The following is a 22,034-nucleotide window of genomic DNA, read 5'->3' as shown; positions in this document are numbered from 1 at the left end:
TCATTCTTCAAAAGCAAAAGCCATTCAAGTTAAAGTGTTTCCCCTTGCCCTCCACAAAGAAAAGGTTTCTTTTTTTTTTTAAAGAAGAAAAAGAAGGATGAAAACAGGAGTAAAAAGAAGAAATTTGACATAAGTAAAAGAAATTAAGCCAGCCATAATGTCTATGCTTCATTTTAACCAGGCTGCCCCGTCCTGCTGGGTTGGCCATAATACTCTATCACAAGCTCGGTTTGGGTCTCCTGCTGGGTGGCTAATTAAAACAATTAAAAAGACAAAGGAGGTATCAATGGCATTCCCAGAAGCAAACAAAGAGATAAAGCAGTGAAGATTTAAATTATCAATGGCTGATCTCTTCAGTCTGGTTCTGAAGCAGTTTCAGGTCCCCAGGATTCCTAACTCATCTCTTCTCTCAGTTTCTGTTTGGTTTAGTGGAGATCTTTTCTGTGACCATTTTGAAATCATTCACTTTAGAGACACCAAAATGTTCAATGAAATTATGATAAAAACGAACTGGTCATCCACTGTCATGGGGCACTGGATCTGAATTTTTGATATTGTGTTTAATGATAAACTTCCCAAAGTGTCATTTTTCTTTTTCCTTTTTTTTTCTTCTGCCAAGGAGACCTTTATCAGCAAAGTGTAAATTGCCTTGCTGATGTGGCTGGCCCACCACAAATTTTGGGCCCTAATTCAGAATAAGATGTAAGGTTGAAATTAAAGTGAAACTTTCAGGTAAAAATAAACAAACAAAAACCCGACCTGCAAAGCCGTTGACTGTTAACAAATTGAAGACTATCAAAAAAAAATTTTTTTGTAGAGTCCTACTTTGATATTGAAAAAGAAAAAAAAAGATGTTTGTGATGGCGATTTTTTTATGCTACCCAAGATAGATTGCCTTCTTATATCCACAAAAATGGCAACTTTAATTCTAAGGCTTTGCAGACCAGAGGGAAGGTATTTATTCCATCTCTTTCACACAGAAAGCAACACTCAGTTCTGTCACAACCACCAGCAAGCGGCTGCATAAATGAGTTTGGGAGCCTCTTATTATGTTAAAGATTTTCCAAAGGGTGGTAACCTGAAAGCCACAGGCTAGTTTGCACACAGGGAAATGTCAGGCAATTTTGAGGAGTTTACAGCCCAGGATGTAGTGCTTGTCAAACATGCTGACCTTGATTAAAATGTGTGAAGGACAAGCCTTCTAATGCCTTTATTAAAATACAATCGGTCTTCTTTGAAGCCATGTTGTATACAAACCATGGAAAGGAAGGAGGAGTTTAAAAAAAATTGCCAAACAGAAAACGACTGGCCCCTTTTAAAACCAGCAAAAAATGTCCTGCTGCTGAAAACTATCTCCCAACTCACTTGATCTGGAAGAACCCAAATGCATTGTAAGTTTCTAGCAGTTTCATTCGTTCCATTAATCTGCTTGCTTCCTGCACTAAGGCTATCATAGATGGGGTGTAACAGACCAGCGCCCAAGTCAGCTGTGCTTCTAATCATCAGGAGAAAGAGCCAAATGCTCCAATTAGCCGGAGAGGAACCTTGAAAGAGGGCTGTGAAAGCAACCCACTGCCTTCCTTTTACGGAAGAAGAAAGTAACTGGGGAATACAATCCCGAGAGGAAGACAGTAAAAAGGGGAAGGCAGATTCACTAGAAGTAAGAGTTCAATATTCAAATTTTCTCTTTGTTTCTACGGAAGGGGAATGAGCCTTTGTTTGTTTTTTAAGTTTCCGGATGGCCTTCTAGTCTGTGCTTTGGACCAGTTCACCAAAAAAAAAAAAAAAAGAAGAAGAAGAAGAAGAAGAAGAAGAAGAAGAAAGAAAAAAAGTAGAGTTTTCTTCCCCCCCCCCCCCCACTGCCAAGCACTATGTGTAAAGAAAAAAAAGAGGTCTGTTTAAAAGAGATTTAATGGGCAAGCTGGCCCTAAGAGTTGGGTGATTATTAGATGTATATATACTGAGAAAAATAGAACTGAGCAGTTTACAATTTAATAAGAGGACAAAACAGGTGGCTCAAGACTATTATTTTTGCATCCTACAATTACAGGAATGAAGGGCTTCATTTATGACATTAAATTGAAGCAGTAGTCTGGAAATATAGGGTTTATTGGGGACTTTGCCACTGATGAATGGTTTGTTTGAATTGGTTAGTTATTTAATTTCATGATTTTATTTGAAAAATAGTAAAACTTGTCTCTCCATTTGATTCTAAATGAAGCTGGATCAGAAAAGCAGTCTTCATTTAAAAGAAAACACTCAAATTCTGTCTTCTTCACAAATTTACCTTTCCATTGCCACTCCCTCTACCCTTTAACCCCTCTCCATCTGGTTTTCTTGCCTGCATACATTCTCCAATCTACCTCATATTTAAGTCAAAACCCTTTCAATCATAACTGCTGTAGTTACCCTTCTGCCTCTCTTTGTTTCTCCACCAAACTCCCAGTAAAAGCTATTTGTATTCATAGTCTCCACTTCCTCTCCTCTCCTCTTACTCACTCCTAAACTTTTGCCATCAACCAGGCTTGAGATCTAATCATTTTGCAGAAAGTGTTCTCTCCAAAGTTTAAATTTGGCCTCAGACTAAACTGTGTGACTGAGCAGGTCACTTAATCCCGTTTGCCTAAAGCCTTTGCTCTTCTGTCCTATAGTTGCCAGGCTATCCTTTTGGACATCTCAAATTATATTCAGGATATATTCAGGACTAAATGGAGTCCTGAAGGGTAGGACATGACTGAATAGCTCTGGAGGCTTTCTCCTCTCCCTTTTTGGGGGATACTGCTGTCTCCTAGTTCTCCCCTTTGACTGCTCCTCAATCTCCTTGCTGGCTCATTATTTATATCATGTCTGCTAAATATGAGCATTCCCCAAGGCTCTCTCTCTTTTTAAACCTTACCTTCTCTCTTAGAATCAACACTGTATGTTGGTTCCAAGGCAGAAGAGTGATAAGGATTAGGCAATGAGAGTTAAGTGACTTAGTCAGGGTCAGACTAGGATGTATTGAGTTCATATTTGAACCCAGGACTTCCTGGCTCGCAATCCACAGAACTACCTACCAGCCTCCAGTACTCCCACTTCCCATCTTGAGTTCTTTTTTATTTTCTTTTACCCACTGTCTCTTGATCTCTTGGTGTCCTCATTAACTTACATGGCTTTTATAATCATCTCTATGTAGGTGGCTCACAGCTTCCATGTATCCAGCCCTCCTCAACCCCCGGACTTCCAGTATTCATTCCCAGAATGCCTCCCGAACATTTCAAACTAGATATGTCAGAGACGTCTAAATGCAACATGTCAGAAACAGAACTCATTATCTATGCCACTCTCCCAATCCATATCTCTTCCAGATTTCCCTCTTTCTCTTGTTCTTCCAGCCTCCCAGCATTGTAACTTCCGGATTGCCTTTGATTCCTTGCTCTACCTCAGCCTTCATCTATATACAACCAGTGGCTAAGTCTTTCCATGTACCTACCTTTCCCTACCATCGCTCACATCTATAGAAATTGCGTCCTCTCCACTCACACAATGGCCACTAAAACGAAGGCACTCATTTCCTTTCCTCTAACTTATTGTCCCGACACCCTAATTGGTTTGCCTCAGATCTCTTCTACCAATCCGCCTTCCATAGAGCTGCCCAAGTGATTTCCTTCTATACCAATCTGATCCTATCACTTGTCTACTTAATAAACTCGAGTTGTTCCCCAGTGCCTCTACAATAAAATAGAAACTCTTCCGTTTAGCCTTTAAAGCTTTTTATAACCTGGCTATAACCTATCTTTCCTGACTCATTGTACGTTAGTCCCCTCTTGCACTTAGTATTCTAGCCAAACTGGCCTTTCTGTTTATCACACCCTGTGCTCCATCCCTGTCCTTGTGTACTAGATTTGCTGCAGTAGTTTGATCCCTGATGTGAAGCCTAAATTTGCATCGTTGCAACTTCCTCCCATTGCTCCCAGTTTTGTGCTCTGGAGTCAGAGAACAAATCTATTTCTTCCATATCAGATTCCAAGTATTTGAATATAACTTTATTTCTTTTTTTAAACTTAACCCCCCCCCCCCCAACAAGTTTTACTTTTTATCTAAAGGGTAAGAACTAGGCAATTGGAGTTAAGTGACTTGTCCAGGGTCACACAGGATGTATCTGAGGCCAAATTTGAATCAGGTCCTCTTATCTGCAGCTCTGGCTTTCTATCCACTGGGCTACCTAGCTGCTCTTTGAATATAACTTTCAAGTATCTCATGAGTCTTCAAAAGGTCAAGCATTATTTTTTTCTTCAGTTACTGATAATATAATTTTAAGGTCCTTTTCCATCCTGTTTGCTCTCTTTAGATTAAGTCTTCAGCTTAGTGACCTTTCTTAAAATGTGATTCCCAGCACTGGGCACAATATTCCCTAGTACATAGGATTGATTAGTACACAATACAGCAGGATTATCACTTCTTTATTACTTTTTTATTAATGTAGCCCAAGATTTTTGTTATTTTTGAATCATTTCAGTCACGTTCTATTCTTTGCCAAAGATACTGGAGTGGTTTGCCATTTCCTTCTCCAGCTCATTTGACAAATGGAGAAACTGAGCAAATAGGGTAGAGTGATTTGTTCAAGGTCACATTTGAACTCATGAAAATGAACCATCCTGATTCCAAGTCCGGTGCTCTATCCACTGATCCATCTAGCTACCCATTAGCCCAAGATTATATCTGCCTTTTTTGGCCTCAGTATCATTCTTTCAACAAATACTGAGTTTATAGTACACTAAAACTGTCATATAAACTACTATGTAATCATGCCTCACCTTGTATTTTATAAAGCTGATAGGAACACAATTTTTATTTTTAAAAAATACACTTTGTTGATATCTTTTTTTATATCAATCATATCTCATCTTGCCCCTCCCAATGAACTTTCTAGTATCACAGTTTAAAAAATTTGATCAAAAACATTTGATACAGAAACCCTGTCTGACAATGTATTTACAGCATTCTAACCTAGTAGTCTTTGCTTCTCTATCATGGGGAAGAGCTATGATTTGTTATCATTTCTCCAGTAATTGATTTTCATTAATTTTTTCCCACCTCAGAGTTCAGCTTTCTTTAAGTGATTTTAAAATTTATGTCATTGTAGTCATTATGTAGTTTTCTCTTGGATTCTGCTTGTTTTTCCTCTCCATTAAATTATTCAACTCTTGTTTTTGTCTCTCTGAATTTTTCATATTTGCCATTTTTTTAATGTTATTGTTGTTCAATTGTTTCAGTTGTGCCCAACTCTTTGTAACCTCATTTGAAGTTTTCTTGGCAAAGATACTAGAATAATTGATCATTTCCTTCTCCAGCTCATTTTACAGATGAAGAAACTGAGGCAAACAAGATTAAGTGACTTGCCCAGGGTAACACAACTAGTAGGTGTCTGAGGACAGATTTGAACTTAGGAAGGTAAGTCTTCCTGACTCTAAGCCTGGTACTCTAGCCACTGATTCACCTTGCTACCTAGTTTGCCATTTTACTGCATAATAATATCGATTACATTCATCTACTATAATTTTGTATCTATTCCCTGGTTGATGGGCCCTCATTTTGTTTTTTTTGTCATAAAGATTATCATGTGAATATTTTTTGGCATCCAATGGATCTTTATTTCTTTCTTTATTTGTGTAACCAGGGCTGGTCTGAATACTCCTACTTCAGGTAACAGATAAACCATTGAGAAGCCTTTTGAAGCAAGCCCAGTTTGCCTAACTTGAAGCCTGCTGTGTCTTCTCCCTTGGGTTGGGGTAGCCTCCTTTGATTGACTGCCTACATCTTTTAAACTCATAAAACTCAATTGCTCCTTTTCATCTGCCTCCTCATTTCCGCTATCTTTTCAGTTCTGAGAAATGGGTCTGGGAATGTTTGTTTCTGTTGTCTGATTCATTTTCAGTTTCAGGTACAGGAGAAGAGCCCCATGGGACTCAGGAGATTGAACCACAGTGCCCAGGAGTCAGGACTGCAGGTAGGGTGGGTTAGCCAGTTAGCCTATCACTGAAATCTGGAGAAGCCAGGATGCCTAGGATTTGAGCCCGAGGCAAGTTTGGACTTGGAATTAGGAATGCTTTATAGGAACTAAGTGAAATTTAAACTATGAACCTTATCCCTTCCTTCTGCCCAGAGACTAAGGTGTTGTCATTTTTTTTCCTCTCCCCAGTTGTCAGGAGGGCAACTAGGTGGTAAAGTAGATAAAGCACCAGGCCTGGAGTCAGGAAGACTTATTTTCCTGACTTCAAATATGGCCTCAGACATTTACTAGCGGCAAACCACTTCAAAATCTTTGCCAAGAAAACCCCAAATCGGGGCACCAAGAATTTGACATTACTGAAAAATGATTCAACAATAATGAACATTTTTCCAGATGCCAAGGAAAACCTGAGTTTTTAAAATTCAAATTTCTTTTAATTTTAGTGATTTAGGGCATGTTTCTATGTGATTATAATGTGCAAATCTTCTTTTGAAAATGGTTCTTTTGATAACCTGGGAATAGTTTCTAGTGCCTTATATTTGAGTTCTTCTATGTTTTGGAAATCAGATGTATTTTGGTGACTTGAATATATTTCCCCTCTCCATTTCTCTTATGATAATGATTAATGCAAAAACTTTACATTTTATGCAAAGTTATTTATCTTTAATGATCTAATCCATCTCTTATTTGGTAAGCATTTGCCCTCTCATCATAGTTGTCTGCCATACCTAATCTTGTTCCCTTTGGATTTTTTAAATGGTGTGACTTTTTATAATGTTATGTTATATTCATCAATCTATTTTTGTATTTACTGTGGTATGTGGTATAAGAGGTTGGGGCAATCCAAATTTCTTCCAAACTGCTTTTCAGTTTTTTAAAAAAAGGAATTCTTCTTCAAGTAAATTATGTTTTAGATACTGATTTACTAGTTTAATTTATTTATGCTTCTTATCTTGTCTGATCTGTTTTTTTCTATTTTTTAAAACAGTACCAAATAATTTTGGTGAGTACTGCTTTATAATATATTTCACAGTCCCATAATACCATAGTCCCTTTTTTTTTCATTGTTTCTCTTGAGATTCTGGATTTTTAAACTGGTTTCTGAAGAAAGGCAAATATTTTAATTTTCAAGGAACAGTAGAAAATACAATCTTTAGTTTTAGGTCAGTGAGCTTGATTTTTGTTTTTGGAAACACACTGAGAAAATGAAGAGATAATTAAAAATAGCCAGTATTTTGTTCATCAAGAATAGGTCATGCCAGGGGCAGCTGGTTGGCATAGTGGATAGAGCACAAGGACTAGAGTTGAGAGGACCTGCATTCAAACTAGCCACAGACACTTCCTAGCTTTGTGACCCTAGGCAAGTACTTTATTCCTATTTGCCTAGCTCTTGCTCTCCTGATTTAGAGTTGCCAGACTAACCTTTTGGACATCTCAAATTATAGGATGCTTTATGAGCATCTCAAATTCAACATGTCCAAAACAGAACTCATTAACTTTTCTCCCAAATATTCCTGTTTTCCCAACTTCTCTATTACTATTGAGAACACCATCATCCTCCCAGATAACCAGGTTCTCAAGGTAGGGATAATCCTTGATTGCTCTAAGTACCTAATCCATTGGCCAATCTTGTTGTTTCTATCTTCATGATGTTTCTTCTATAGGTCCTCTTCTTTTCTCTCACATAATCCTGCCCTAATTCAAGCCTTCATCACCTGTTACCAAGACAGACTATTGCAATAGCCTTCTAAATAATATTTCTGCTTCAATTCTCTCACTCTTTTCTACCTAGCCCCTTAGTTTTCCTAAAGTTTATTCTAGCTATGTCCCTCTATTTGATATACTCCACTGGCTCCCTATTATCTTTTGAATAAAATATAAACTCTTCTTTTTTGTTGTTATTTTAAATTCTTTATAACATGGCCTCTTCATGAATTTTCAGTATTCTTGGGCTTTAGATCTTATTCCCTTCCATGTAGTCTTAGATCTAGTCTATTTGCTCTTCCTTGCAAATAAGTATTCATTTCCCATCTCCCTGTCTCCTACACTTGGAATGTTTGGTCTCCTAACCTCTCTGTCTCTTAGTTACCTTGGTTTTCTCCAAGACTTAGTTTATTTGCTACTTTCTGAAGGAAGTCTTTCTTATTGTCCCCAGTTACCATTGCCTTTCCTCTGAGATTACTTCCTATCCATTCTGTATGTATTTTGTATATACTAGTCACATGTCTCCTTCATTAGAATTTGAGGGCAAGGATTCATTGGATACACATACAACCTTGTATAAGTGAGAGGCTGGGTCAACAGCAGATCTCTGGAGATCTCTGGAGAATCCCTAGGTATAGGATATCAGGTTTGGCCAAATAAAGCATGCACACAAAAAGCTGGTAAACCAAACGATCTTACTTTTCCCAAGCTGGTGATGGCTTCAGACCTACCAGTTAGGATTATTCCCCTTTCTACCCACATCAACTTCACTTTTCAAGTCTGTGTCATGATGAGGTCAACTCAATCCTGCACTACATGTATTGGTTCCTTTTTTGTGTCTAATAATTCTAGACAAGGAAGGAAAAAAAGTTGGAGACCAGATCTATGGAAATGATGGAACCCCTCCAATATTAAGTGGCTTAGGGTGGTGGCCATCAGCTCAAGAAAAGAACATGGAAATCAGTGCCAAACTTTCATGGCCCCCAAATTGCTGGAAGTCTTCTCCCAGTGATTTCATACTAAGACATGGTTCTGAACTCTGGAAAGACCATCAGTTTCTTTGATTGCATCTCACTAGATGACCTCTGAGATCTGTTTTGAGTTCAAAATCAGTGATCTTCTGTGTCTTTTTGGCTCTGCCTAACTCATGATTTCTGCCTAGTCCTCTAGATTAATTCTATGCTCTTTCCCTCTACTTTCCACCCATCTTTTTCCATAACCCTTGCTGGATGTGTTTCTTGCCTTTCGGCCCTGTTAATTACCCTGTCATTCTTACTTCTGAATGTCTTTGTTTCGCTGACTTCCTTACTCAGACATTAGAAGGCAGAGATTTGCCAAATAGCAGATCAGATAACATTAGGCTACTGTAATGTGGAAGGCATTATAGTAGGCTATGGGAGTTATAAAGATATACAAGGCAGAGTCCTTATGTAATAACAGGATTTTATAGTATATAATAACAATACTTTATGCTTAGGTAGCACCTTTTTCATTTATGAAGAACTTCTCTTATAACCATGTTATTATAGTACAAGGTCCTGTTAGGATTATTGTTCTAATTTTTTGTTGTTCAGTTGTGTCCAACTCTTCATGACCCCATGGACCATAGCATGCCAGCCCTTCTATACTCCATTATCTCTGGAAGTTTGTCCAAGTTCACGTTCATTGCTTCCATGATATAGCTGTCCATCTCATTTTCTTCTAACCCCTTCTCCTTTTACCTTTAATCTTTCCCAACATCAGGGGCTTTTCCGATGAATTCTATCTTCTTATTATGTGGTCAAAGCTTCAGGTTCAATATTTGAGCTTCCAGTGAATAATCTGAATTAATTTCTTTGAGTATTGACTGATTTGATCTTGCTGTCCAAGGGACTTTCAAAAGTTTTTTCTGGCACCACAATTCAAAAGTGTCAATTCTGCAGCTTTCAGCTTCCCTCATGGCTATAGATTGCTACTGGAAAAGACATAGCATTGACTATATTGAGGCTAGGAGGATGTTGGGGTTGGGATGGTAGAGAGGACCTGGCAGTTGTTATGACTCAGCCACTGATTACCTATGTCATCTTGGGCAAGTCCCTTAGTTTCCTTGGGTTTAAGTTTTCTTGTCTGTAAAAGGACGGGGTTGGACTAAATGGTCTTCTAAAGTCCTTTACGGCTCTAGGACAATGCTTTTTGGTCTGTCAGTCACCAAAGGGAGCCGAAAATGTGTTATTAACAGGTCATTTCCTCTTTTCTGGCCTCCCTTTCAAATGCCTTTACAAACTGGATGAGGAAGCACAAGCTAAGTAAGTCAGTTAGTGACATCTTAAGGTGAAGAGAAGAACTGTCAGCATATAATTATTCATAGTCTTAAAAGTGACCTCAGAGATCTGGGACCTTAGAGAACAGCTGATTTTAGACTCCTATCCTGATTTTATAGGTCAGGAAAACAGAAGCTCAGAGGAGGGGGAAGTGTCTCGCCTAAATCATGCAGTACTTTTCTCTTTAGTCATCATGTTTATAATGATTATAAAGCTTTCCCTGCTAAATCACCATATACGTCTTATTTTTGTGCTGTTATTTTGCTTCAGAGAATAATTACTATGCTTCACGTTAGACAATGAGATTTGTAAAGTACAACAGCTTCATTCGCCTTCCACAAAGAGAAGAGAGAGAAGGTGGAGACAGATTTTGAAAAAAAGCTCCTCATCTTCAGTTCCCCCAAGTATAAAACTAAGATAAGGACGAATCTTCAGGGTTAATATCCTTGTACCTGGATTTTCTGAAGGGCTAAAAAAGTTATGCCCTTTAAGACTTAGACTAGTTCTCTTTTCTAAATTTCCAGGTGGATGGAATAGACAGAGGACATTCTTAAATGGCCAATTTTCACTTTATCTAAAACAACGTTGATTCTGAATATTAGGAATGAAGTCCCCAAGAAATGGGTAACTAGCTGTTCCCTGACCTTGTCAGGCACATGACTTTACATTGCTGAAGCCTCAGCCATATCTATCAAATGTATTTCCTCCCTATCTCCAACTGTTGAAAATCTTTCCAAGATCCTTTTAGGTGCCACCTTCTCTGAGAAGCCTTTGCTTGAATACAATATCTGACTTCTAATATTTCCCAAGAGTTCTTTGCCCAGACCACTCCTTTCTATTGCATTCTACTTTGCATCATACTTCTTGGCATTCTTCTTGTTGTAGACTAAAGGCAGCCTGGTGGTGGTGGTGGTGGTGGTGGTGGTGGTGCTGGACCTGGAGCAAGGAAGACCTGAGTTCAGATTCCATCCCAGAGACATATTAACCAAGTGACCCTAGGTAAGACACTTAACCTCTCTCAGCTTTATCTGTAAAATGAAGATAGCAAAAGCACCTGCCTCCCAGAATGGTTGTGAGGATTAAATGAGCACTTTGTAAACCTTCAGGTGCTATTATATTTAGCTCTTTAAGGGCAAGGACCATCCTGCTTTTCATCTTTGCATTTCTAGTCTCAGCACAATGCCTTCTGTGTAGGCATTGCTTAATAAATGTTTGTTAAACTTCTGAATGAATTGGGTTACTAATTCATGCTTAAACCCTGAGTCTTTGAGCTATAAATACAATCCATGGTGTATAAAATACTCTGACTAGACCTCTCTCTAGAAAATGCATTATCTAGACTGCCTCCAATCAGTTCTGCTCTCATCTCTTGACAGTGGGCAAGAATGGCAGTCACCTGCCTATCATTCCCTGTTAGTAGAGAGAGCATTCTCTTCTATTAACCAATAGATGGGGAACAAAAGATGAAGAGGCTGGAAAGTGGAGGTGGGGAAGGAACTTATAATGTTTTCTCTGACCAGTGGCAAAGTGAAATTTTGCTTTAGTCAAACTCCACATCAAATTATAGTCAAAATGCATTAGGCTCTGCAGGAGGGAATGTAGAATTCAAAGAACTTTAGAACTTGAAAGAATCTTAGAAATAATCTAGCTCAATCCCCTTTTCATACAGGCGGAAATTAATGCCTAAATAAAAGTGATTCATGCCAAAAGGGGTTCTCAAAGGTCTGCAGATTCTTGGGGGCCCCAAAAACACTTTCAGGGAGTCCAAACATCAAAACTATTTTCTTACTAATATGATGATATTAGTTGTCTATTAAAATACTCTCCTAAATACATATCTGTGTAAGGCTAGATTTTCTGTATATACTTCATTCTTCAACCAGAACAACAATTAACAAACAGGATGATTACCGCAGCAGACAATGGGAATCCACCTGTCTTCTAGTGAGTCAGACATTAAAGACATTAAATTTATGAAACAATGTCATTCTTCTCATTAATTTTTGTTTTGTTTTGGAAATACAGTTATTTTCATAAAATATGTTATATATGGCAACATGTCAAATGGATTTATTATTGTTACATTTGAATAGATAAAGATTCTAAAATATCAACTTTAATTCCTAATTTGGTCAATATTAATAAATTTATAACCCTCCCAACAAAAGCTTTTTGGAGTCCTCAATAATTTTTAAGAGTGGAAAGGGGTTCTGAGACCAAAAGTGTTGGTCGCTTGAAACAAAAACTAGTTGTTGGAAGATCAGGGACTAATAATACCTGTTTCTTGACTTCCAGCCCAGTGCTTTTCCCACCATACCCCATTACCTCATAAAGGCTTTGGCTCCTGACCAAGTTAAACAGCTGTTTGAAATGCTACCTTTGGCTCTTTGTCATGATGCTGGTTGGAATCAGCTGCAAGATTGAACTTCAGCTGTCTCTTGATTGTGCCTCTGTGGATTATCTCCTCTGACTCATTATTGGCAAAGGTTTTCTCTGCCACTCATCCCTCTTGGAGAGACTCCTCTCTGCTATCACTTAGCATCTTTGGGAATGAAAACTTATCTAACAAAAGCTTAGGATGCTATGTTTATTGTTATGCACAAATACGGAGGCACAGAGAGAAGAGAAGGAAGACCCACCTCTATCAGGAAGAGAAATATGTTCTATATTTCCAAAAAGGAAGTCAGTATGGTAGAGTGAATAAGAGTCAGGAAAACCTAGTCTTTAACCCTCTCTTTGATACATACTGTGCCTCTGGGTAAGTTACTTAACCCCTTAAGATTCAGGCAGCTCTTTAAGACTATAAATTTTAAGAACTTTTCATGATCAGAAGTTCTCTACACCAGTGGTCTGGTACAGTGAAGTAAAATGAGAAAAGTGTACCTGGAGTCAAAACTGCAATGATTGGTGGATTATCAGCCTATGCCACACTAGCCTAAATGATATGAGTCTTCATCAATGAGTAGTGAATCCACTGTTAAAATTACCTTATATTTATTTTATATAAACATAAATATATAAATAAAACTGTGAGGGAGTTAGGTGACACAGTGAATAAACCACTGGACCTGAATTCAGGAAGACTAGAGTTCAAATCCTGCTCTAGTCACTTACTATGTGATCATGGGCAAGTAACTTAGTCTCTGCCTCCTTCAGTGTCCTTAACTATAAAATGAAAATAATAATAATAGCACCTGTGACCCAGGGGTTTGGCATATAGAAATGGAATTGTAGAAGATATAGATATAGATATAGATATGGATATGGAATGCATGCTATATTTTAATACTACATACTATATATTCCTAGATCCAAGGAAAAATTATATAGGAATATTAGGTATAATATATATGTAACATATATAAGAATGCCATATACTCTGTATAAGTCTAAATATATATATATTTAGCATATAGTATATACTATACTATAGATATAACAATTGTTATGCGATATATACTATATTTGGTGTAATCTATATAATACAACATAGATAATATAGCTGATATACACATGTATATTATGTATATATTATGTTTTATATGATTTTATATATATAGTAAAAAGGAATTCTTTATTCCTTTTTTAATTTAATAGGGAACCTGGAGGTCCTCTTATAAAATGCATAGGGATTAACTAGCCCACAGTGACAGAAAAGATAAACCCTAGAGACAGGAAGGAGGAATCATAGAGATAGGAAGTGAAGGAGGAGAAGGTTATAAAAGGGGCCAAGCATCAGTTCGTTGGCCTGTCAGTTGCTGACAGTTGGGGGGGTCAGTTGCTGACAGTTAGGCCTGTAAGTTGTGGGGAAGTTGGCTGTTGGGTATGAATTGGTCATTGGGGGTTGGTTGCCGGTAGTGTGGGTTGGTGATTAGTTGGTGGTTGGAGTTTAGTTGCTGGAATATAAAGGCAGGCCTGAGCTTAATGAGAGGGATTTTGGCTTTAGCCTTTAGAGGCCTTTTTGCCTTTGGGGGTTTTGGCTTTTAGTTTGAGCTGTTAGGTTTTTTCCCTTCCTTGAACTTTTGGAAGGTGGTTAGTCTTTGTTGACAGACCTAGTTGGGGTTGGATTAAACACTGATTAGGTTGGTTTTGATTCGGGTGGATTGGGTTGGAACTTGGTGGGGTGGTTGTTATTAGTGGTAGTTATAGGTAAATATAGGCAGTTTCGGATAGTAATTATAGGTAGTTATAGATAGTTATAGGATAACTAGTACAGACATCAGGAAAATTTTTTTCAATACTTCTTATATTTCCCTCCTTTACTATATTCTTTTACTATCTCTATAAAACTAAATTGTTAATTGTTAGAAACTGCTAAAAGTTTTCTTTTCTCTCACTTAAAGGGATAATATTAATTTATAACTACTATATTCTCATTAAAACATAACTTATTAAAAGCTGTTCTCTTCTTAAAAACCTTACTTTAATACTTATATTTTATAATATGATATTATATAACATATAATATATTTCATGATAGATATACATATAATATAAAATATATTATATATACACTATATAATATATGTATTATCTATGCTACAAATAATAGAGTATATATGCTATGTATAAAATATAGATTATATTATATACAACAGCACATTTTATACATATAGTATATACTATATACATAATATTATATATAGCTTATAGTATGACATTTCATAGAGAACATATGTAGACATACTATATATACAGATAATATAGACATATGTGCTTATATATTATATATAATGTTATAAAATATATTTTTAATATTAAAGGGTTAAATGACTTGCCTAGAGGCATAGTACCTGTAAGAGAAGCACCAGAACCTAGGTCTTCCTTATTCTCTTATTAGCTCTACCATTCTCTGACTTTTCTTCTGAATATATAGAACAGATTTCTTTTCCTGATATAAGTGGATCTTCCTTCTCTATATTATATGTTGTATTTTGTACATATATGATACATTCCCATACATAGGACTATATGATATAGTTATATTATGGACTATATATTACATATTATACTTAGTATAATATGTAATATATATTATATTATGCATTGTATATTTTTCCCATATATAAAAGACTCACTCTTGTTCTCTTTCTCTTTCACTTATAGGAAGACAAGAGGTACAACAGCATAACATAAAGAGAACTGAACTGGCTGCTTAGAGGCTTGATTTCTTGTCCTTATTACCATTAATTTACCAAAGGCAAATCACTTCCCTTTTCTAATTTTGATTTTCTCCTCTGTAAAATTACAAAGTTGATCTAGATCAGAGGTCATTAACTAGGAGTCTGTGAACAGGTTTAAAATTTTTTTTTATAATTGTATTTTAATAGTATTGATTTCCTTTGTAACTTGACAGCTTTTACTTTATGCATTTAGAAATATTATTTTGAGAAGGACTCCCCAGGTTTAATCAAACTGTCTAAGGGGTTCCATGACACACACAAAAATTTTAAGAACCCCTAGATTCTGGATAATCTTTTTTTTAAAACCCTTACCTTCCATCTTGGATTCAATATTGTATATTGGTTCTAAAGCAGAAGAATAGTAAGGGTTAGGTAATGGGAGTTAAGTGGCTTGCCCAGAGTCACACAGCTAGGAAGGACCTCAGGTCACATTTGAACCCAGGACCTCCCTTTCTTGGCCTGGCTCTCAATCTATTGAGCCACCTAGCTTCCTGATTCTGGATAATATTAAAGATCCTTTTCATATTTAAAATGTTGTGGTTCTATGAAAGTAAAGATGACCACATTACTCCTTTTATACTCCCTTTTATAGGTTCTTTCTGTTGGTTCTAATTCCTATATGAATTTTCCATTCCCTAGGGGTTCTTAAGATGTAGCCTTCTGAAATCCGTCTTTTTTCCCCATCAGTTTTTACTTATCTTCTTGAAGCTTGAGACAAAACTAATATACAACATGAGTGGAGTGGAATGAAAGCAAGGAAGGAATTCTCCATTTCTAACCCCTCATGCCACATCACACAATTGGCTCTGTGTTTTGTGAAGAGTCTTAACCTTTTATAAAGCTAAAGGTATTACTTCCTCACAGTCAAGTTTGAGAGGACAATAGTCCAAGACAGAGAAGTAAGTGACCTTTGGGTATATTTTTGAAATCCTAAGACTGACAGATAGTGTGGAACAGAAAGAAGAGATGATGTATTCTGAAATCATAAGACATTTCATCATGGCACACACCTGAGAAAACAGATTGGGGACTGATGAGAAAACAGAGGTCTTTTTCACAATGATTCAATTTCCCCAAGAGTTGCAGTATTTTAAGATGAAATAATTTTCTCCCTTTTTCCATCCTTCCTCCAACTTGCTCCCAAAATCTGGCAGTGACTAAGAGTTGGTGAGTCAGACTGGCTTAGAATGATGACACAAAGCTGAGTAATAACAAAAACTGGAATTACTGATATATATTTTTGATAAACAATTGTTGTTATCTGTATACAGACTTGACCTTTTATTGTAGCCATGGAAGCTAAAAGAGGAGAAATTAACCTGTTCTGATTGCTTCCTCATTTTATGAAGTTTCTTTAAGGACTGTTAAATTTGGGATTTCAGGTTTATATTACCTCCATCCCTCCCTCCTAAGGCTGTCTCAATTCAATTCAATAAACACTTATTTTTGTTCAATTGTTTGTGACTTTTTTTGACCTTAATTGGGATTTTCTTGGCAATATTGGAGTGGTTTGCCATTTCCTTCTCCAGCTCATTTCATAGATAAGAAATCTGAGGTAAACAGGCTTAGATGACTTGCCTGGGGTCATATAGCCAGTAAGTGTCTGAGATTGGATTTAAACTCGGGTCTTTCTGGCTTCAGATCCAGTAGTCTGTCTACTGTGCTATGTAGCTGTCCAAGAAGGCTCAAGTCACTATTCTAGAGTGGCTACAAAGAAAGAAAACAAAATAAAAAATAAGAGTCTTCTTTACAAGGAGTCTCTATTCTGCTGGAGAGTGTTGGATACTGTTTTGTAAACCATAAAGTACCATAGAAAAATAAATTATCATTACTCTTCCTAGGATCAGGTCTTTATTATCTCTTACCTGGACTATTGTAATAATTTTCCAATGTGTTTCTCCATCTTGGTTTCTTTCCCCTACAATCTTTGATATCTCTCACTACCAGATCAGTCTTTAAGATGAATGAGTTAGATCATGCCATTTTCCTTCTTTAAAGACCTTCATTGGTTTCCCAGAGTCTATTATTTTTTCTAATTAGAATTTTATTATCTCTCCCTTTCACACTTCCTACTCCCATTAGAAAAAGAATACACCCCCCACACACACATACACACACATAAGTATGTATGGTAAAGCAAAATAAATTCCTGTATTGACTGTGTCCAAAATATGTTTTTCTGTCTGTAAAAAGGAGATTTGAACTCCAGACTTCAATCCCCAGAAGTCCTTGGTACTTCCCAGAATTCCCTATAATCTCACCTGAGATTCCCACCTGGAAGAGAACACAAATTGTATTTAAACTGGCTGCAACGCCTACTTTGACCTCTCTCTTCCTCAACTTGAAACATTGCAACGTGTAGTAATTAGGCTGTGAATGGGCTAATCAGCCCTAGGCACGTGGCTTATTAATTTGTATCTTTGATTTCTAATAATCTTTGATAAACCTCATAAAATAGAATACTTTTATCAGTAGAGACTAAATTTAACTTTTACATGTCTTGACTATATCATCTCTCTGGTGGGAAGTAGGCAGCAGGATCTTTCATTTGTCCTCCTGAATTGTGCTCTCAGTGCTTGTACACCAAGTTTAAACTTCTTGCCATAAGTGTTCTCCAAGAGCTGGAACTGTCCTATATTTCTAGGCATTGACTCCTTTTCATTCAATGACAAGTCAACAAACACTTATAAAATGCCTACTATGTTCAAGGCATTGTGCTAGGTATTGGGGATATAAAGAGAGAAAAGGAACATAGTTTATTCTCAAACCCAGGGTGGTCTGTCAAACCTTTTCAGAAAGTCCATGTCAAAAATTTTTCATAATACCAATTTAAATTCTCTTCACTTTTCCAAATACATACTTCTCTGAGGCTAGATAATCTTCATTTATTTCAACCGTAACAACATATCACAACAGAATAAATATAGAAACAGATAGGAGAATCTAGCTCTTTTCTACTAAGGCAAACATTAAAGAGATTTGGGGGCAGCTAGGTGGTACAATGGATAGAGTGCCTGGCCTGGAATTAAGGAGACTTATCTTCCCGAGTCCAAATCTGATTTCAGACACTTAATAGCTATGTGACCCTGGGCAAGTCATTTAACCCTGTTTGTCTCAGTTTTTCCTCATCTGTAAAATGAACTGGGGGAGGAAATTGCAAACCATTCCAGTATCTTTGCCAAGAAAACCCCCAATAGGGGGCAGCTGGGTGGCTCAGTGGATTGAGAGCCAGGCCTAGAGAAGGGAGGTCCTAGGTCCTAGGTTCAAATCTGGCCTCAGACACTTCCCAGCTGTGTGACCCTGGGCAAGTCACTTAACCCCCATTGCCTAGCCCTTACCACTCTTCTGCCTTAGAACAATGGAGTATTGACTCCAAGATGGAAGGTAAGGGTTTAAAAAAAAAAAAGAAAAACCCCAAATGGAGTCATTGAGAGATGGACATGACTGAACAACTAAGGGGATTGGCAAAGATGTAAAAGAAAGTCACTCCTCACTGATTTTTTGGTTATTGTTGTTGTTCTGAAAAATATAGTTATTTTCCATAAAAATATGTTACTTGTGTTAACCTTTGGTAGATTTTTTAGTATTACCTTAAAATGAATGAATGAATGAATAAATAAGGGGTTAAAAATGTATCAGTTTCAACCTCTAATGTAGCAAATGTATAACTCACATAAACAGCAGCTCTTGGAGATCCTTAGTAACTTTTAAGAGTATAAAGGGCTCTGGGGACCAGAAATACCACTTCCTTGGCTAAGATGGTCTAGTTCTGATTTCTGAATCCATCTAGTCTAACTTGTTCTTGTTCATGTAATTTCTGATTGCTCCGACCATCCAAACACTACCCATTTTTATCTTCAAGGCCCAAGCCAAATGCTACCTGTTCTGTAAGAGCCTACCTTGCTTGATCCCTCTCAGACCCAGAAGTGATTCATTCCTGTAAACTCTTAGAGTACTTTGTTTGGCCATGTCTTATGAGCTTCCACACTTGGCTTTATATTGTAGTTATCTGTATACATATCTTAAGCCCTCTGCCACCCGTGGTTGAAAGCTCACGTCTTTATCACTACATCCCTTTGAACAGCAAGCACAATGTCTTGCCCATAGTCAAAAAGATATCTATTTAATAGAAATGAGTTGAAGATTTGATCCTTGGACTCACTTGCTTACTTATGGTATCTAACATCCTACACATTTAAAATGTTTGTTCATTTGTCTCTTGTTCCCCACAATGATCTTTCTTTTCCTTTTATCAGTTCTTTTTTTTTTAAACCCTTACCTTCCCCCGTCTTGGAGTCAATACTGTGTATTGGCTTCAAGCAGAAGAGTGGTAAGGGCTAGGCAATGGGGGTTAAGTGACTTGCCCAAGGTCACACAGCTGGGAAGTGTCTGAGGCCAGATTTGAACCCAGGACCTCCCATCTCTAGGCCTAGCTCTATCCACTGAGCCATTCAGCTGTCCCCGCCTTTTTTTTTTTTAGAGATTTACCTTCCAAAATTAGCAATAGATTTAGCAGTTGATCTATTAATTGTTGCTTCTAGTAAGGTACAGTGGAAAATATGTTGGACCTATACAGTCTAGGGATATGTTGGTTCAAATCTTTCCTTTCATTTGTACTAGCTATGGAAAATTCAATCAACAATTTATTAAGTATCTAATGTATTTCAGGTGCTTTGCTAGGTATGAGGCATACAAATATTAAAGTGAAACATCCCCTGCTCTCAAGGAACTTTTACAAATTCTCTGGAGGGAGTCAGCCAAGTAAATTCATGGGTGGGAGGAAGGCATCAGCCCCTAAGGAGATACAGAAGAGATTTTTTAAAAGGTGGCACTAGAGCAAAGAATGGTAAGCCATTTACGTTCTCTATACTTCAGTTTTTCTCTCAGTAAAATATGCTATAAAAGAACTATATAAATGTTGGCTATGGGCTGTGATAAAGTGAGGAGGAAAGGCCAAAGCATTCAGTGAGGAGAGAGACTCCAAAGCTTTACCTCCCCCTCAAGGGCCATGAAGCCAAGAGCATACACTGTTGCTTCTTTCCTTGTTATCTCTTTTTTCCTGTTTTTAAATGAGGCAGATTGGAGATGGTTATGACTGACTTTATGCATTTCAAAATATCAGGAGAGTGAGCTTACAGAAATGTGGGAGCTGGAATCTATGCCACGATTTGCCGTGGATCCTCAGAGACCTGCTTAGCTTGGTCCTGTGGAGATGTAGTCTTATCCATCCATCCATAAGTCATGCCACATTCTGAGTGAACTTAGAAGGGTGAATGCTATATAGAAACAGTGTTAAGTTGCCCTATTCTCCCCAGGAAACAAAGTGACCTAGAGGAGAATATATTCCCAGGTGTTGGGGGAAATATTTATAGTTCTACTCTTTCCATATCTTTGGAATAAATGTATTTGTCTCTTTGTAAAAGCTATTGATCTTGGCCAAAAGGAACTGGGGGCTAATCAGTAGTAGTTAATAGTGGGGAGGGAGAATCCACCAAAATTGGCTCAAATCATAGCATTGGGAAAAGACACTCTCAAACTCTTAGGGGTACCCCAGAAACTGGAGGGTTAGCTATAGCCTTCCCAGCTCTGAAGGAGTGAGTACAGGGTATAACTACATGCCCAATTCAGAGTTGAAGAATTATTTTTTAGTGCCCTCCCCCCAAAGCTTTGTATGAAAACATCTAAAATGGAAGCTACACAGATGCCATGAGTCTGTAATCACCTTTCTGAAAGGAAAACGGCAAAATTTTGTTTTAGTTACAAAAATGCAAAAGAGAATGGAATGATATTGTGATTATGTTGACCTAACACACATACACACACACACACACACACACACACACACACACACACACAGGTGCTTTCTGCTACTAAATTGTGGCTGTTTTAGGAATTCTTTGTCTATGGATGGCTTAGGTCATCAAGCCATGAATTTCCATTTTCACTCCCTAGTCATACTAAGGAAGTGTGATAGTAACATCTGCTGAGGGACCCTAATGACTGCCCAGCCCAGAGGCACAAATGAGAAGAGGTTTCTTTAAAGCTGAAATTAGTTCATTGTTGATCTCATTGATTTTCACCACCAGAGATTATCTGAAGAATCACTTCCATCCACAGGAAGAACTCTACCAAAAACATGCTAGAGAATATGGTATTCACTTTGGACACCTGGTTACTCAAATGGTAATGCTTGATATATATTAAGCAGAAAAACAAAGCCTTTGCCCCAGTATGTTGTTTATCACTAAGAATCCTGGACTTGGAGGTTTAGGTTTTAAGCATGGCTCTGTAACTGACCCATTGATAGACTAAAGTTATCTGTTTGAGCCTCGGTTTTATTAGAATCTAGATTCAGAACTGGAGGAATCTTAGAGGTCATCAAGTCCAACTCCTACATTTTAAAGATGGGAAAACCGAGGTTGGGAGGGGAATTCCCTTCAGATGCTGGTGCCTTCCCTTCTGAGATGACTTTCAGACTATTCTACACCTGTATCTACCTAGTTAGATACATATTATGTCCCATTCTCAAAGCCCCTTAGAATGTAAGCTTCCTGAAGGCAGGGATTGTTTTATTGTTGCTACTGCTGCCTTTTTTTGTAACCTCAGCTCTCAGCCCAGTATCTAGTATATAGCAACACTCAATAAAAGCTTATTGGTTGATTGATGATTGTTTAAGGTAATAATTTAGTTAATATCTAAGTTATTATTAGAATCAAACTTCCTGTCCCAAGTTCACTGTTCTATATCCACTGAGACACTTTGCTACCTTTTTATCTGTAAAACCAGGGATTTAGACTAAATTATCTCTGGATTACTTTCTAGCTCTGACACTATATAACCTAGAAGAAAGAATAA

The 22,034-nt window shown here is 37.3% G+C and overlaps 1 pseudogene; it reads left to right on the top strand.

The window, feature by feature from the left end:
- The window catches only part of LOC100618624 (bifunctional phosphoribosylaminoimidazole carboxylase/phosphoribosylaminoimidazole succinocarboxamide synthetase-like), a 37,551-nt pseudogene that overhangs the window by 7,717 nt on the left and 7,800 nt on the right, over positions 1–22,034 (top strand).

The sequence above is a fragment of the Monodelphis domestica genome, chromosome 1 (assembly GCF_027887165.1).
Source record: "Monodelphis domestica isolate mMonDom1 chromosome 1, mMonDom1.pri, whole genome shotgun sequence".
Taxonomy (NCBI): domain Eukaryota; kingdom Metazoa; phylum Chordata; class Mammalia; order Didelphimorphia; family Didelphidae; genus Monodelphis; species Monodelphis domestica.
This window is presented reverse-complemented; position numbering and strand designations above follow the sequence as displayed.